General features: G+C 43.3%; 1 protein-coding gene and 1 pseudogene across 4 annotated transcripts in view; both read left to right on the top strand.

The window, feature by feature from the left end:
• Positions 1–422: 422 nt before the first annotated feature.
• On the top strand, positions 423–9,723 carry LOC135525041 (SCL-interrupting locus protein homolog; annotated as a pseudogene).
• A 3,286-nt stretch (positions 9,724–13,009) lies between these two features.
• The window catches only part of LOC135524697 (roquin-1-like), a 37,117-nt gene continuing 35,960 nt past the window's right edge, over positions 13,010–14,166 (top strand). For all 4 annotated transcript variants that reach the window (XM_064952453.1, XM_064952454.1, XM_064952452.1 and 1 more), the window contains exon 1: positions 13,010–13,102. The gene's annotated coding sequence lies outside the window, so the exon portion shown is untranslated. The remainder of the gene's footprint in view (positions 13,103–14,166) is intronic.

Raw genomic sequence — 14,166 nt, 5'->3', positions numbered from 1 at the left:
ATTTGTGGCGTACTTATTCTGTTTGCTTGATGTGCTTGCTTCTGACAATACAGATTATAAACTACGCAATTATGGCAAATGCGAGTATTTATTACTGTATATCTGGTAAAATGGCGCCCCCTTGTGCTATTTGTGATTTAATTCAAAAGGTTATCAGTATCAAAACGCAGTTTTCCTTTGCAATACGTAACATACTAGCGTAGCGTCATATCCATTTCATATTCTTTGCAACCACAACCTGACTCATGTCTACAATGTTGTAAATTGCACAAAATGCAAGAATGTTTGCAAATATGGGTTGAAATCATCTTTGATTGAGCGAGTAATATTTTCAGCTCCTCTGATAGGTCAGCAGCCATGAAACGGGGCCTTCTATTGGCTGGATTTTTTAGCCAGCCATTGGAACATGGAAACAGCGCCACAATCAATTTATCACAAGGACCGTTTGTGTTTAACAACGTGGAAAGTGATTCATTACATACGACTCGTTTTTTGTTGTTGCTATCAATTGATGTTAAATATTAGCGAAACTAGATTGATACATTGTGGATTTACTGATATTGATATCTGATATTGCGGAGAAAGTCTTGAAACCACTGCTCGAGCAACATTACAGTTCTCACAACATTTCAGCCAGCCAATACGACTCCGTGGCACGCAAACCATAATGATAGCTAACGCGTTAGCTGCCTGGCTTGCTATTTAGCTAGCTAACTAACTGATAAGCTAGCTACGTTTGGTGAAGAAGATTACTGTCTGTGCTATGTGGTCATAACTAGGGCTGTCTAATAGGTAAGAATGGGTGTGTGGGCTAACGTTATGTAGGTTCGCTAGCTATGCCATTTTCTAAGCTTTCCAGATGGCCAACGTCTTCTAACAAGTTTACGTATCTAACGTCACCTTGCCATTTAGTTTGTCTTTTAGTGTAAGTGAATTACTTGCACATTTGCATCTTGTGGCATGCACACACACCTTTTGACTAATAAGATGTAAAAGTTAGCTAGTTGTTGACGGAACCACTTCACGTTCCCGTCCACACCACAGAAATGAGTGTTAAAGTGAATTTGAAAGTACAGTCATCTCACGTCCTGGCCAATGTTTACAAACCAGAGAATCTGAAAATGACAACAAGGTATTTGTACTTGCGTTCTTCCTTATATAAATCTACTTTATATATATATATATAACTCTGGTACATGTGTAATTTGTTTTTTAGTAATTTTAATACAATAACTATAACTAACAGTTCCCACGGGAAGTTTGTCTGACACTAGCATTTGATGATAACCATACCACAGGTCATCAGAGAACGCTCTTGCTGCCATCACCTTCCCCAAATCCAAACTGGCCCTATGGGACCCCACATCTAATGGGGATGTGGTTAGCCTCCACCTATCCTATTACAGGTAGTCTACTGTTTTCTTTTTGACTGTGTCTTAGGCCACCGTGGCCTACTGAGATGCATCCTATCTCCTTCCCTTGGTCTGTGCTGATTTGAAATACTTGGCCAGTGTAAGCTGCTTAATTCTCTCAAATCAGTTCAGTTGAACGAAAGGAGACAAGGGAGCCACATTCTTTTGAAATACACCCTGTGATTGTAATTAGATCATGTGCTGCCTTGTGCTTAAAAAACTGTTTTCTATTTAACAGAAATCCCAGACTACTTCTGGTGGAGAGTTCTTCGTTTGGCCCACCGGCATTCCCGAGAGAATAACAAGCCCCAGTTCAGCTGTTACCTTTAGGGGACTATTGCTGTGGATTCTGGTGAGATTACCATAGGCATTATCACAGAAATATTCAGAGTTTAAGAGAACTTCTCACTCTATTTGTAGATGGAAAATAATTATGATAATGATGGATTGAGTATATATGTTACAACTTGCTTTCAAAGGACAACTCTTAGCTTAAGTGATTTTATTTTGAAAGTTCCCCCTGTCCCTTCCCTTGATTAATGTCAACTCCCTTCTCTCTCTACACTCTTCTTTCAAGATGAAGAGGGTGTGACTTTGAACTGGTTCGACCTGGGCCGGGAGCAACTTGGCTCTTCTGAAAAGGTCCCCACTGCCCTGATGCCCGGAGACATCCTGGTGCTGTGCGTATTTATAACCCAGGGGGTCGCTGCCACAGACACCATGGTTCACTCTGCAGAAGACTTCCACATCTCTTTCAAGGTAACATTAATATGTAAACGTCTTCACTTAAAGTAAATGTCCTTTGTTATATTTGAATAAAATGAATGCTTGTTAAGTTAAGTTCTGTAGGCTTTATGCTTAATGGCAATAACTATACAACATATTCTTACACAATGTTGTTATCCCTACTGGAATTTACATGAATCCAAACTGCACTTGTCAAACTCAAACCACCCTCTAACTGCCTATCGAAGTAACCCACCTCTTCTGTTGCCCGGGTAACAAAAGGAGCATACTCCCTCCACCCGGGCTTGGCAGTTACTGCAACCTGTCAGCAACAGGTGTTGTTAATCACTGAACTGCCTAGGGTCAAAGCATTTTTTTTGGGCTTGCTCATTTCTAAACGGAGCTTTTTGCCCTGTCTAATTTCCTGGGGTATTTTTGGGAGAAAATAAGCAGCCCCCATCCCCTCTTAAACACTTTGTTTCATTTACTGAAGTAAAGCAGAATTATGATTATTTTTTTATTTTTTTACATTTTCACTGCAAATTTCATGTTTGCACAACTTCTCACCCCTCCATCCCTACCTGTTCAGATGCTGCAGCACCTGGGAGTCCCTGGACCTGTCCAAGCTGCTGGTCCTACGAGCACACCTTGGCTGCTCCCAGCAAACAGACAGTCTGGGCTTCTGCCTGCGCTGGGCCGCCGTCACCCCCGGTAACACACTGGACGCTGTGCCCATTCGGCCCGTGCTCATCATCCCCACGGCCTTGGCCAGGAACCTGAGCGGGCCGACCAGCCTCACCCAGCCACTACACAGCAGCGCTAGCCACAAACGAAGGTAAGGACATAGGCCAATAATGGGGTGCGTTAAGGTTAGAATACTTGACTTTGAGCAGATTTTAAGAGCTTATCGCAGTATTATCAGAAAATGGATGCCCCCATTTCACTTCTTCTCTATTCTGTTCAGCCTTCTGACAATGGATCAAAGCAGGAAACTGCTCCTAATACTGGAGTCTGACCCAAAGGCCTACACTCTACCACTGGTGGGACTGTGAGTATGCCCACCATCTATTTTATTGACATATTTTTTTGTCCACCTTGTTATTATTTTGGATGTGTGTAAATCCCCCTCCATTCATTAGAGATAATCTGAACCACAAAGGATTTGTCCTTATTGTGTTCATTTAGTCAAGCTGTTTGTGTGTGTGAGCCAACGCAGGAGTGTACAGTTTGATGTGGTTACCGTTTATCTGTGGCAGATTGCTGAGTGGGGTCAACCACATCTCCAACCCCCAGGTGTGGTGTTTGAGTTACCTGTTCAGCTCCTCTTTCCAGGACAAGTGAGTGGGGATGCCCATCTGTTCACACTGACTGTCATGTCCCAGTTGGCCTGGCTCCAATACTGTATGTGTTGTTGATATTGTCACAAGTTCAAAAACACTTTTTTTATAAACATAAGGACAAATCAGTAAGGAAATAACGTGTTAGTATAGAAACTGCATATTCTAGGCATCTTATAAAGGTGGTGGGAAAAGCACCAAAATAATTGTAACAGGAGACGCGGTGCTGTGTGTTTGCTGTTCGGGTAGTCTGGATTTGGGTTTAGGCAGCTCTGTGTCTGACTTTTTGTATCGTTCTGTGTTCCACAATATTTGCCTGATATTCAACATACCCCTGGTTTGTCATTGCTGTGTTCCAGGGTAACGTGAGAGGGCGGTGCGTTCCTGGTGGTGTTGTACCCGCTGACCCACAGGGAGCCAGCGTTCTACCAGGTCCAGCCCTGCAGGGTCAGCAGCAGGACATGACCTTCCATCTGCTCACTAGCACCGAGTCACTCACCCTCTACAAGGTAGACACAGCTATTCCTGAACCATGCTGGCGTGGACATTTTCCTTTCAGGTTGTCCCCTCCAACAACTATCTATGTTGGATGTGTTAACCATCTCAGCACAGTTTGGCTCGGCTCAATAGTATGAAAAGCCCTCTACTGCACTTTCCCACTATTACAACAGATATGGTGGTAAATCCATGTGAATATATGACACTTATCTTTTGATCCTTGTCTGTACAGAATGTGGCGGCGTCTGAGGGCCATACTCTGCAGTTTGAGCTCAGTCCGGAGAGCCAAAACACAGAGGCTGATTTCTTCAGGGAACTGGTGTCCCATGCGTCCTTCACAAGGTATACATACACAAGCTCTTCCCTCAAACTTCTGTTTTAACATGGTTTTACTTAGTCTAGTGCAGTGGATAGGTGGTCAAGGTGAATAGGGCCATTTCACTCTGAGTAGTGGCTGTTTGGATCACAAGAAAATCATTAGTCATAAATGTTATTGAATACTAACTGAACTCATGAGAAAGATACTCTTACAGAATTGTATGACTTCATAGGAGTTCAGTGAGGTAGACGGATGACAAAAGGCTTTATCAAGACAGTGGGCTCGACAGTGCCTGTCTTGTCTTTTCTCCGTCAGCCCTGCGGTAGTGGCAGCATCTCCTCAGAACAGACTGTCTATCAACGACCATGACTCTGGAGTAGAGGACGATGACCTCTTCCCCCAGGCCCTCCCCAAACCCCCACCCTCTCACCCAGCAGGTCAGTTCTCTCTCTCTCTTTTGACTCGTATCACCTATTTGTTGATATGAACTCTGTTCTAAAAGATACTCCATATTGTTTCAGACCAAGCGGGTCCACCGTCCTGTGCCGGAGCTCTCCATGGTGACGGTCCACCTGGCCGTGCTGCTGCTCCAGTTTCAACTGTTCTGCCTTATTATTATTGGACCAAATGTTCATAAATGACCAGCATGAACATCTTGGCCATGTTCTGTTATAATCGCCACCCGGCACAGCCAGAAGAGGACTGGCCACCCCACATAGCCTGGTTCCTCTCTAGGTTTCTTCCTAGGTTTTGGCCTTTCTAGGGAGTTTTTCCTAGCCACCGTGCTTCTACACCTGCATTGCTTGCTGTTTGGGGTTTTAGGCTGGGTTTCAGTACAGCACTTTGAGATATCAGCTGATGTACGAAGGGCTATATAAATGCATTTGATTTGATTTTGATTTGATGGACGGCAGCTTCCTTGATGGAAAGACCATGGGCCCCCCCTCATCCTTCCCCTCAGCTCTGCAGCCCAGAGGCAGTTGCCCCCCCCCCCACCAGCTCCAACCTGGGGCAACCAGACACCCAGACCAGGGGCCCACCACACTCAGTGGCCCCCCACCCATCAAAGGCCCCTGACCCCTGCCATGGACACTCTGGGTAAGGGCAGCAGATGATTCCTTTTCACCCCTGGGCAGCAGCCACCACCTCTCTGGCCCCCTTTCCCTGGCAGGAAATCAGCCCCACCACAGTTTGGGAAGACTCTTCCCCCTCATCTTCCTCCTCTTCTCCAAAGACAGGCTCCTTTCCTAATGAATCAGTCCACCAGGCCAGGCAGTTCCACCAAGCACCAGGTCCCCTCTCTCACAAGTGGGCCTCCCCTGTCGGAGCCCCTTCACACCAGAGCCCCGGTCACCCCTCAGCCCCCATGCCCACTCACCAACAGCCCGCTGTCCATCTCAAACACTTCCACTGCACCCACAACATGAACCAGCCTTGTGGATGCTGCTCCTTCCACCCACATGACCATGTTACCCCCCTGTACCACCCCAACTACTGGCAGGGAGCTTCATGTACCCACAACAGACCAGATAGACACTTCTGTTCCAACTTTGATGGTAACCCCCCCACCTCTCACATTTCCCCTTCCCACCAAACACACCCTCACCACAGCTCATTGTGCCACCCCATGGGGCCCACACCAGGGGCCCTGCTTGGAGCAGCTGACCCCTGTCTGTCAGAACCAGTCTTGCCAGGCCCAGTCGGCAGTCTCTCTCCCCCCTGGATGGGCCCATGGGCCTCCTGCCCTCTGACACCTACAGAATCCTGGTGGATCAAGACCGGCAGCTCAACTTACTGCAGGCACAGGTCAGGCTCTCTACGGTGTCGTTTGTGGTTGACACTGTACCAATCTTGCAGCTTTAGAGAACGACTTTTCAACCTTTCTTACCATTGGACTTTCCAATCCTGATGTACCAATTATTTCAGATCCAGAAGCTACTGGCGGCTCAGGGGAAAGGGGGGAGCAGCTCCTCTCCATCCACTGAGCAGGCAGCCATGTAGACACAGATCTCCCCAGGAAAACACACTAGGAGGATTGTCAGCATCGCTGTAGGAACAGGTACTGGACTCATCACTGGTTTCAGCGATCTCACACGTGGTTAATTTGAGAGAATTTCCCTGACTACATGGGGAAAGGATTGCTGCATAGAACTATAAACTGCACTCTCTGCAAGTCACTCTTAATTAGAATGACTGCTAACTGACTAGACATTTAGCTACTCAACTCTTAATGTATCTCTCCTTTATGTGTAGGTGCCAGTTTGTTCTGGGGAAACCCCATCGATGCCCCCGCTTGCGATGAGGACAAGCGCAAACAGCCAGAGTGGTACATGGACAAGGGGGCCTGGCGCCACCGATGGTAGCAGGTCTTCCTCTGGTCGGAGTTCTGGCAGTGCCAGCCTCACCCACAGCAGGCACATGAATGGCACGGAAGACGAGAGTGGGTGTAGTGAGGGACATGTGAAAGGCACACCCTTCAACCAGTCAATGCACCAGAGGTAAGAGAACGGTTGGCTGCATTCCAAACGGAATGTTTGTTTCCTGCCATCGGCCCTGGCTGATCCACCCTTATTTTGAATTGACTGGAAGGGTGCATGCAAGAAAGTAATGTCGTAGTTGGCCACCTAGAACTCTGAAAGGTGAAAGGGGCAATCTGCTATTTAAACAATAACAATGTTATAGTGTGTGTAGTGAAATGCTCATGCTTCTAGATCCAACAGTGCAGCAGTGTCTAACAGGTAATATCTAACAATTTCACAACAACCTCATACACACAATCTAGTAAAGGAAATGGGATAAGAATATATAATTATAAAATATATGGATGAGGAGTGACAGCGGCTAAGATGCAATAGATAGTGAAGGATACAGTATACATTATATACATAATGAGATGATGAATGCAAGATATGTAAACATTCATAAAGGGGTCATTAAAGTGTTCCATTTATTAAAGTGGCCAATGATATCAAGTCTGTAGGTGGTGGCTGTTTTAACAATCTGATGGCCTTGACATAGAAGCTGTTTCTTTTTTTATATATATATATTTTTTATAGGTACTTCATTTGCTCCATGTATGGAGAAAAACTAGGAAAGGAAACAAAAAGAGTTATGTGCACGGCCCAGGTGATGATGTATTTGCCCCAGCTTTTATCCTGGTATACTTATTTCTGGGTAGGCTTCAACAGAATCTAGAATTGCAGTGAAATGGTTAATATACAACGTGTTATGTGACCAACCTCCCTCCTGATCCCTGACTATTTGTCACTTTCCACTAAATGTATGAAAAGCGCTTATCAATGAATTAAGTTCTTTCCTCCACAGGGCCAAGTGAACAGCCGTCTCCAGGGTACAGTGAATGAGGAGGGCGAAGATGAGGAGGAACAGGCGGACCTCATACCCACGGCAGGAGAAACACACCTTGTCCCTCTGTCAGTCCCAGCAGTCGTACCCTAGCCCTGTTCCCCTCTGCTCCTGTAGGCCGGAGCCCATAGAGCAGCCGCCAGGAGGGAAGGATCAGGTGCTCCACGCCACACTGCGCCAGCTGCAGCAGCTAGGGGTCCATGTGGATCTAGACTCTGCTGACTCGGGGGGCAAGGTCACACGCAGCTCAATGGAGAGTGCCAGGTATGAGCATCGAATTGTCATGTTTACTTCAGCTTCTTTGTACCTACAGTATGTAGATCATAGATGCTATTACTGTTGCTAATAGTCTTATTTTCTCTCTCATGTAAATCCAAAAACTACTTGAAAAATAAATGCTTCAATTGGCATGCACTACAGCACATCTTAAAGAGTAATTCTATAGGTTACATTACTTATGCAGAAGGTGTTCCTGTTAACTTCTCCCCAGTACCCTGGCCGGCATCAACCCAGAGGCAGTCATCAGCAGACTGACCCTCCTGGAGTCCACGGGAACCAGCATGCGGGGCCCCAGTGGCAGCGTGGACCTCAGCCTGGAGTCCAACGCCATCGCCCTCCGGTACCTCAGCGACCAGCAGCTCTCTAGACTTCCGTGGGGGGGGGCAACAGCCCCCTAGGACCCTCCCTAGGTTCAGCCCCTGCACACCTCTCACAGGGAGAAGCCTGGAGCGGAGAAGAGCACTGTGGAACTCAGTTGTATCCTGTCTCCCAACAACATGTCCTTCGCCCCCAGCAAGTACATGAGAAGGTACGGGCTTATAGAGGAGGGGAGCAGGAGTGAGGAGGACAGCAGGGCCGAGGGGGAGCAGTTGGAGATGGGATATACCATACAGTTCCATGTTCAACAGGAACAAGTAGGGCAGGGAGAGAGGGAGCGCAAAGGTTTGGTTCTGAAAAACATCACCAATGAGTTGCCACATTCCAAACCTGTCCACCCGCAGGGGCAACACGCAGACTCTCAAAGCCAGCTCCTCAGGCACTCGTGTCCTAAAATGCAGCTTTTGGCACGTGGCGACAAACAACATTCGGACAAGGAGAATTGTGCAAAACGGCTGCCATCTTTAGGTGAAATACAAAGGGAGTGTCCTCAACCAGAGGGGTCGATGGGAAATTTCTTGAACCTGAGTAGACTTAGACAGCTGCCGAAACTCTTCTAAAGGACCACGGGAACTAATGCAAAGGAAACTCAAAATGACAAGTGAAATGTATTTTCGAATCCATTGGGATTTGTCAGTTTGGTTGTGTTCTTAGTAAGATATTTTTAAATGCTTCCATACATTTGTTTACAGATAGTTTTGAATGCCTCTTTATTGGACTCTTCATTGTGCTCATTGTTTGTAATGTATATTTTTGTATAGGACCACTGAAACAGAGGCTCTTACCAAATCTCTTCACCACTGTGCTCTTTGTCTGTGCGCAAAATGTACTTGTTGCCTTTCTACTACAACTATGTGGTAGAGGGTGTGGCGTCATGATGTATCCAGCTCTTTTCAATGGTGGCAGCTAGGTCATTGAATTGTTTTTTTTTATCACTGTTAATTTTAAAGTGCTTTTTGGTGGCATAATAGACATGACATAATCAAAATTACTAGGTCACCCCACCTTTAAATCATTGGAATTGAATAATATATTCAATGTCCCCCTAGTCTGAGTACCAGTCTCTTTTGCTAACATTTCACTCCTTGCCACTCAATGATGTGTGTATATATATAACCCTGTATAGCTGCAGCAATATTTTGGCCATGGAGAGGCTTTGAAGCAGTCCTCCATAAGAATGAATGGAATTCTATAGTATTTAATTTTAAATGTTTCAAGGAATAAATTACATGTAGTTAAGTATTTTTGTTGTTGTAGTGTGGACAGAAACATTAGTGCTTTCCAAAAATTATACTTTCAGGAAAATGTTTTTATTTATTTTTACATTTAAAAAATGTTATGTTTAGCTCACATAATATAATTTAAATTATGCATAAAGGTGCTGTAATATAATAAACGTGGCAATATCAAATGTAGACATTAGTAAATTCCTTTCTATAGCTTCCAAAATAGGTTTTTACAATGGCGCGGGAGTGCCACGATGATTGCGCGGGAGTGCCATCGCGGTGGCTTCAAAACAGCGCACCCTGTCAGGCATCTAGTGTATATATTGTGTATATATAAATCTCAGTGGATGGAAACCAAGTTGCAGGCAGGATTTTTTGGGGGGTGCAATCATGCCCCCTACTGCTCACATATAGATAGATACACGCACATGCACAAGTTAAATAAAAACAAATGTAAAAAAACATGCATGAGACCTTAGTATATACTTAATTTCAAAAGCACTCGCACATCTGAGCTATCTTTTTTGCAGGTGCATGGTAACAGTTTAATAAGATGAGGAAAAAAGAAGGAACCCGCACACTGCTTGTGAGAATATCAAATCAAATGGTATTAGTCACATGCTCCAAATACAAGTGTAGACCATACAGTGAAATGCTTACTCACGAGCCCCTAACCAACAATGCAGCTTAAAGAAATTGACCATTTTTAGGGCCTTCCTCTATAATAATTTTGCACGCCCAATTTTAAAGTTTTTGATTTGTTAAAAAAGTTTGAAATATCCAATAAATGTTGTTCCACTTCATGATTGTGTCCCACTTGTTGTTGATTCTTCACAAAAAAATAGTTTTATATCTTTATGTTTGAAGCCTGAAATGTGGCAAAAGGTTGCAAAGTTCAATGGGGCCGAATACTTTCGCAAGGCACTGTACATGCTCTTCAACTGATCGCTGCCTGCACCTGCCCTCCCGTCCAACATCACAACTCTGGACGGTTCTGACTTAGAATATGTGGACAACTACAAATACCTAGGTGTCTGGATTGACTGTAAACTCTCCTTCCAGACTCACATCAAACATCTCCAATCCAAAGTTAAATCTAGAATTGGCTTCCTATTTCGCAACAAAGCATCCTTCACTCATGCTGCCAAACATACCCTTGTAAAACTGACCATCCTACCGATCCTCGACTTTGGCGATGTCGTTTACAAAATAACCTCCAATACCCTACTCAAAACATTGAATGCAGTCTATCACAGTGCCATCCGTTTGTCACCAAAGTCCCATATACTACCCACCACTGCTACCTGTACACTCTCGAGAGCTGGTCCTCGCTTCATACTCGTCGCCAAACTCACTGGCTCCAGGTCATCTACAAGACCCTGCTAGGTAAAGTCTCCCTTATCTCAGCTCACTGGTTACCGTAGCAACACCCACCTGTAGCACGTGCTCCAGCAGGTATATCTCTCTGGTCACCCCCAAAACCAATTCTTCCTTTGGCCACCTCTGCTTCCAGTTCTCTGCTGCCAATGACTGGAACGAACTACAAAAATCTCTGAAACTGGAAACACTTATCTCCCTCACTAGCTTTAAGCACCAGCTGTCAGAGCAGCTCACAGATTACTGCACATACATAGCCCATCTATAATTTATCCCAAACAGCTACCTCTTCCCCTACTGTCTTTATTTATTTATTTAGCTCCTTTGCACCCCATTATTTCGATTTCTACTTTGCACATTCCTCCATTGCAAATCTACCATTCCAATGTTTTACTTGCTATATTGTATTTACTTTGCCACCATGGCCTTTTTTTTTGCATTTACCTCCCTTATCTCACCTCATTTGCTCACATTGTATGTAGACTTATTTTTCTACTGTATTATTGACTGTATGTTTATTTTACTCCATGTGTAACTCTGTGTTGTTGTGTGTGACAAACTGCTTTGCTTTATCTTGGCCAGGTCGCAATTGTAAATGAGAACTTGTTCTCAACTTGCCTACCTGGTTAAATAAAGGTGAATTAAAAAATAAAATGTAAAAAACTCACAGGGCCCTAAACACTCACACACACTGTCACTCCAACACACACATAATCAGTCACTCCATCATTTTCTCACTCACACGTAATATGCACATACATTTAGAATGACTCTACACACCCACTCACATCTCCTAGTCCCCTTCCCCCTATACATATCTACCCCATCACCCCAGGATCCCTGCACATGTTAATATAGTATTGGATCTGACTTTTGAAATATTTCCTGTATATAGTATGCTTCCTTACTTTATTGTGTATTTTGGTAGAAATACGTTGTTAATGGTTATTGCATTGTTGGGTTTTGAGTTTGCAAGAAAGGTATTTCATTGTACTTGTTTATGTGACATTAAAACTTTAAACACAAACACACTTTAGTCACAACCACTACCCAGAAACAAGCTGTAAGACGATAACAGCACCAACCAAAATCAATAGTGTAAAACTGTGAGGTATCAGAATGAAAATGGTAAAGGTATGGGTCTCTCTGTGTTCAATACACTAACCCTCAAAACAAAAATACCTTTTCAAACCGTAGGCCTCTAGTTTTGTGTGTGTGTGTGTGTGTTTCAATGACAGGAGAGTACAATAACAGATCTTTGCAACTCAACATTAGGAAGGTTTTTTGTACACTCGGTATATATAAAACTAAGTGTGACAGTAGCAAACAAGTTCAATAAAAGTATACTTCATCAGATATTTCAGAGTGACTAATGCTGACCATGATCAATAGTAGTGTCAGATATGCTTACACATATTGGTACCAAGCAAATAAATACCATCAATACCACTGACTACTTGATGGACATTTCAAAGTGTCTCCCAAATCGGAACTGTTGAGACCTTTTTAAGGGCTACAAATAGTAATAATATAGACATATAAAAACCTCACGATTATGTAACTCGGTGGTATTCTACTAATGTATGCTTGATGTTTATAATAAGTAACTGCTGCTGCGTTTAGACAGGCAGCCAAATTCTGATATTTTGTTTGACCAATCAGTTCAGCTTTAAAAAAAGAGCAGATGTGAAAGATCTAATGTGATTGGTCAAAATACCAATTCGTGGAAAAAAGCGGGGAGGACATGGCAAAAACAACAAAAGCAACATGATTCAAATTATTTCAATGGTGTTATGTCTCTGGAGACTGGGAGTAAAAATTGACTGATTATACATGGCTCTAATAAAAACCAATTAGCGTACCGCATATTATGTACAATAAAAGTGATATGCATGTGCTAATTTAAAAATTATGTAAATGAAAGTAAAGCAAACCAGCAAGCCTTTTCTTCTGAGAAATTGTATTATAGTAACCTGCCGATGTGTTGCTATTTTTGTATGTCTTGCTTGCAGCTTTGCATAGTGTGCTGCTGTGACATACACAGCCTAGCTAAAAGCTAGCCACCTAGTTAGCTCATTACTGCCACTGCCAGGCTCCAGCTACGTGGTCGACATGGCGACCGACGAAATACAACAATATTAGCTATCATAAAAACAGCTGAAGGTTGATGGCATTTAATTGGAAATTGTAAGTATATGATGGTGGTTCTACAAAAATTATAAACGGCTAGCTAACTAGATAAAGTCGGATTATGTTCGACAGGTTTTATTTTTGCGACAAATGTACAGCTAACGTTGTCTAGCTAGCTGTTCTGTTAGGTAGCTAACCATGTTAGCCGTCAAGTGTAGCGGGCTAGCTAGATTTATAAAAAAAAAACAATGTAGCAAGCTAACTAATTGTTTTTGTTTCTGATAACTAGCTAACATTAGCTACCTAACTGGTCTATATCTCGTTAGCTGCGTCAATTTATGGTAGCTTGCTTACGTTGGCTAGTTATTCTAGCTAATGTTAACAATGTCCACTTAATTAATGTGTATTGACTAGCTAAATTAGCACTGTAACTAATAGTTATGCTAAACACACATTACCAATAGCTAACGTTAGTTAGACAAACCGGTATAACTAGCTAGCTAGATTCAGGGCATTTGACAAATGTTGCTTTTGGATTTTAGTATGGGTAACGTTTGCTTCGTCCCGCAACGAGCCGGGCGAAGCAAACTCACATTAGCGAGTAAGCCTACTTTGAAGTATTAGCCTAGCAGCTAGCAGGTTAGCTAACTAACTTTAGCATCTAGCTCGCTAGCCTTGCTTACGTTGCACTTCGTTGTGATACGTTTTTTTTGTTATGTTTATGGATGCTAGGCTTATACGTTTGAGGCCTAATAATAACTTTACAGTATTTAATAATTCTGCTGTGAAAGTGGAAAACAGCTTGTGGAAGAGCCCCATGATATTCAATCAAACTTGGTTTGCAGGTTGACGTTGGATTCATGTACCCAACAGCATGACAAGGGAACATTGAAACTAAACAAAAACGCAACTGCATATGTTGCTTATAGCTAATGCTTTACTGCTCATTCATTACATGTTATGCAAACCTAGTAAGTGGTTTTGACGATACAATGGTAAAATACATCACATATATTCTACATTGAATTTATTGATTAGTGTTGGGAAATCATTAGGCCTGTGACTAGTGGTTGTGTAAAGATGGTACAGTTCCTTCTAGTTTTATGAGTCATCGTTAAAGA

The sequence above is a fragment of the Oncorhynchus masou genome, chromosome 31 (genome assembly GCF_036934945.1).
Source record: "Oncorhynchus masou masou isolate Uvic2021 chromosome 31, UVic_Omas_1.1, whole genome shotgun sequence".
Taxonomy (NCBI): Eukaryota; Metazoa; Chordata; class Actinopteri; order Salmoniformes; family Salmonidae; genus Oncorhynchus; species Oncorhynchus masou.
The sequence above is the reverse complement of the archived record's forward strand: the minus strand, read 5'-3'. Positions and strand labels throughout refer to the sequence as shown.